At 48.4% G+C, this 3,904-nt stretch overlaps 1 long non-coding RNA gene across 1 annotated transcript; it reads left to right on the top strand.

Moving 5' to 3' along the window:
• The first annotated feature begins 412 nt into the window (after positions 1-412).
• LOC130690528 (uncharacterized) lies at positions 413-1,381 on the top strand. The gene is made up of 3 exons (XR_009001036.1): positions 413-763; positions 859-1,074; positions 1,138-1,381. It is a non-coding gene; the product is annotated as an uncharacterized LOC130690528 (long non-coding RNA).
• The last annotated feature ends 2,523 nt before the right edge of the window (positions 1,382-3,904 follow it).

Here is a 3,904-nt window from a genome sequence, read left to right on the forward strand (position 1 = left end):
TTCCCAAATACGCCGTCTGTTGTCCATCCCATTTTGACAATTTGGTTGCACAATTCTTATGACTTAATTCTTCATCTTTTAAAAATAGGGCCATGGCACATCCCGGCTCGCGGTGTTTTTGTTGATGGCTCTACTTATTGGACAAATTGCCGTGGGCGATGTTAAGCAACGAGACGCGTCTTTTGCTGATAGTTCCACAAATGTTTGCTGGTCGGTTGCCACAGCCAGATACGGTGGTAAAGGATGAAATTGGGCACCTTGTGTCGCATCATTTACCGGGCGCGGCAGACTAACCACTTCGTAAAGCGTAAAGCTAAATGGAAATTCAAACACAGGTAAGTGAATAAAGATCCTTAAAAAGTCATCTACCGCGGCTACTAAAACTGTGGCTTCTTTATAGAATTTCCAAACATCACCCATTTGGATTGAAGGACTCAGCGTCCAACCCGTTGGCAAGGTGTTTTTCACTTCTTTTAACACTAACTCTACTTGCTTAGGCGGAAAAAGCGTAGCTGGTAGCCTTTCTGTCGCCATTGTCGCTAGTCCAACGGCGAAATTGGTCACCGATTCGTCTATCCAAGCGAGGGATTTCTGAACGTGTCGAAAGACATTATCGATTTTCTCGGTGGCTGACGCTTGCCGCTCCATCTCTTGCTGAAAACTTCCAACTTGTTGGCTGACCTTCCATGCTTCGGCTTCGACGTGGTTAAAGGCGACCCGTAACTCTCCGATGGCTTTTGCTGCAGCCTGAGTTTCCCACAAGGTTTCATTAATTAGAGATGCGTGAACCTCCATGGCGTGCACAATTGACGTGGTTTCTGTGGATAATTTGTTTATTCTCTCGTTCACGTGTTCTAGGTCTTCCTGCGTGGCTACTCCAAACAGCCAGTTTAGGATCTTTCCTCCGCCATCAGCTATCGCTCTCTTCCTTCTTGGATCATTTATTCCAACGGCCTCCTTCAACTCATTAAGTCGTAGATGGCTTTCACGCAGTTTTGCTATTTCTACCTGTGTGCGAACATTCAGCTGCCGCCGAAAACGTTCTTTGAATTTGTCTTCCAAGGCGTCGTTCCGGTAAATCAATGTACCCATTCGCACTTCTAATATAAACTGTAATTGTTTAATGACTTTTTCTAGCGTGTCGAAGGTGAAGTCGGAGACAACTATCCATTCTGAGTCTGAGAAGGCTACATCTTTTTCGGGTTTGAAGATTACTCCTTGGTAGGCCACGATCTCTTTTGCCGATATTTTCAACGGTGCGTTTAGTGTCAAAAACAAAAGGAAAAATGGTAGTGCTAGTATGAATTGCTTCCTCGGTATCCTTCCTCGGGCCGATCGTCTTAAACCAGTCCCATCCGGGGTTGCTGTTGGTATTCCTGGTTCCGGTACCGTCTCCTCTGCAGGCGGGGTCCCCACGCATGCATCACTTTCCTGATTCCGTTGACCATCGTCAGTTTCCGGGGTCGCTGACCCTTCTGGGGCGGCAGTTGGCGACGCCTCGTGTAAGTTAGATCGTGACGTTTCCGGGGATACATCCTTGCTGTCCGGCTTGGGGAGCGGTGGCGGAGTTCCAACGACATCAATGAATGATTTCATACGCTCGACATGTACTATCTCTGTTTTGGGCGAGCGGCCTAGGCGTATTTCGTAGTTGCTTGGGGTGGTCTGGCGTACCACTTTATATGGACCATACCATCGATGCAAAAGTTTTTCCTACCTTCCTACCTTTCGAATAGGTTTGTACACCAGAACTTCGTCTCCAGGCAGGTAAGTGGGTGCTTCTCTCCTTCTTTTGTCATATTGTTCCCTTTGGTCACGGTGTATAAGGGCTGCGCGCTCCTGTACTAACAATCGTGCCTGTTGGAGACGTTCGATTGCCCATTCGGTCGGATCCCTGCCCTTTGGCGACGCAGGGTTGGGATCCGCGCCCACCATAGCGTCGATGGGGAGAACGGCTTCTCTCCCATACACCAAGTAAAATGGCGTCTTTCCGGTGGTCTCTTGACGGCTGGTATTGTACGCGAACGTCACGTAGGGTAGTGACTCATCCCAGTCCCGATGATCTGAGCTGACATACATTGAAAGCATGTCAGACAGCGTGTGATTCAGCCGTTCCACCAAGCCGTTCGCTTGCGGACGATAGGCCGTTGTCATACGGTGGTTAGTCTCCATGGCCTTCACCACATGTTGGGTGAGTTCTGCGATGAAACAGCGGCCTCTATCCGTAGTTAGCTGGCGCGGGGCGCCATGACGTAACAACACACTTTTTACTAGGAAATCGGCCACTTCTTTGGCGTCGGCAGTCGGAAGCGCTCTAGTTTCTGCCCATTTCGTAACATAATCTACTGCCACGACGATGTGTTTGTTCCCCATTTTTGATAGTGGGAACGGTCCCAGGATATCTATTCCCAATCTTTCAAACGGACGTTCTGTTTTTATTACTTCCATGTACCCGGCTGGCCGCTGGTACACTGACTTACGTGATTGGCATTCTCGACAACTGCGAACGAATCTACTAACGTCTTCGTCCATTTTCCACCAATAGTAACGAGCTCGCACTTTCGCTAGAGTGCGTCTCAATCCGAGGTGTCCAGCCGTGATGTCATGATGGCAAGCGCGCATAACCTCTTCTATGAATGTTTGGGGTACACACAGTTTTAGGAGTCGTCCATCATCGAGGATCTTCTCGCGGAATAACAGGCCATCTTGAATCCGATACTGCCCTCGGAGTTTTCCTCGTTTGATTGCAGCAAACACTTGATCCCATTCCTCTTGCTGGGCGCGTTGTAATTTCTCTTTATTGTCATGATCGATACTTAAGGCTGCCACTATGCAGGTTAGTGACACATCTGTTTCTGTGACAATGTTGACTGGATAACGCGATAACGTGTCCGCATCCGTATGCAGTCTACCGTTACGGTGTACAATCCTTAGTAAAAATTCTTGTAATTGCAGGCTCCAACGAGCCAAACGTCCGGCCAGATCCTTTTTACTTAACAGCCAACAAAGCGCGTGATGGTCAGTCACAACCACGGTCTCAATTCCCCAAATGTAGCTTCTAAATTTCTTCACCGCCCAGACCATCGCGAGGCATTCTTTTTCCGTGATGGAATAATTGTTCTCGCCTTTTGTCAAGAGGCGACTCGCGTAGGCGAGGGGTCTCTCCACGTTGTCGACGCGTTGTAGCAACACCGCTCCAAGACCGTAATCGCACGCGTCAGGATGGATCTCGAAAGGTTTGGAAAAATCAGGATAGGCTAACGTAGCGGCTCTGATCAGTGCTTGTTTTAATAAATTGAAGCTTTCTTCTTGAGGTTCTTGCCATATAAAGCATGCCCCTTTTTTAAACATGTCTGTTAGGGGTTTAGCAGTGTGCGCAAACTGCGCAATGAATCGCCTGTAGTACGAACAGAGTCCGATAAAGCTCCTAACACATTTTAGTCGGTCAGCGGGTTTATGAAAGGAACACGGAGACGGAAATTTTTCAATTGCCTTTAGTTTTTCTGGGTCTGGGCGTATGCCTTCCCCGCTGATTACGTGCCCTAAGGTTTTTACTTCCCGGGCTGCAAATTGGCACTTTACTAGTTTGATCTTTAATCCAGCTTTGTGTAAGGCACTCAGTACCTGCCGGAGTCGTATTAGATGTTCCCTGGTATCCCCCGCGTAGATGATGATATCGTCTAGGTAGACGAGGCAGATCGTCCAACGGAGCCCGGCTAGTACCAGGTCCATCATCCGTTGGAATGTTCCGGGAGCGGAAGCTAATCCAAACGGCATTACCAAAAATTGGTAGAGCCCGTCGGGCGTGATAAATGCTGTTTTGGCTTTATCAGCTTCGTCCATAGGCACTTGCCAGTATCCGCTTTCTAAATCCATTGTCGAAAAAATGCAGGCGTTCCCCATC

Source organism: Daphnia carinata, unplaced genomic scaffold (genome assembly GCF_022539665.2).
Source record: "Daphnia carinata strain CSIRO-1 unplaced genomic scaffold, CSIRO_AGI_Dcar_HiC_V3 NW_026452939.1, whole genome shotgun sequence".
In the NCBI taxonomy this organism is placed as follows: Eukaryota; Metazoa; Arthropoda; class Branchiopoda; order Diplostraca; family Daphniidae; genus Daphnia; species Daphnia carinata.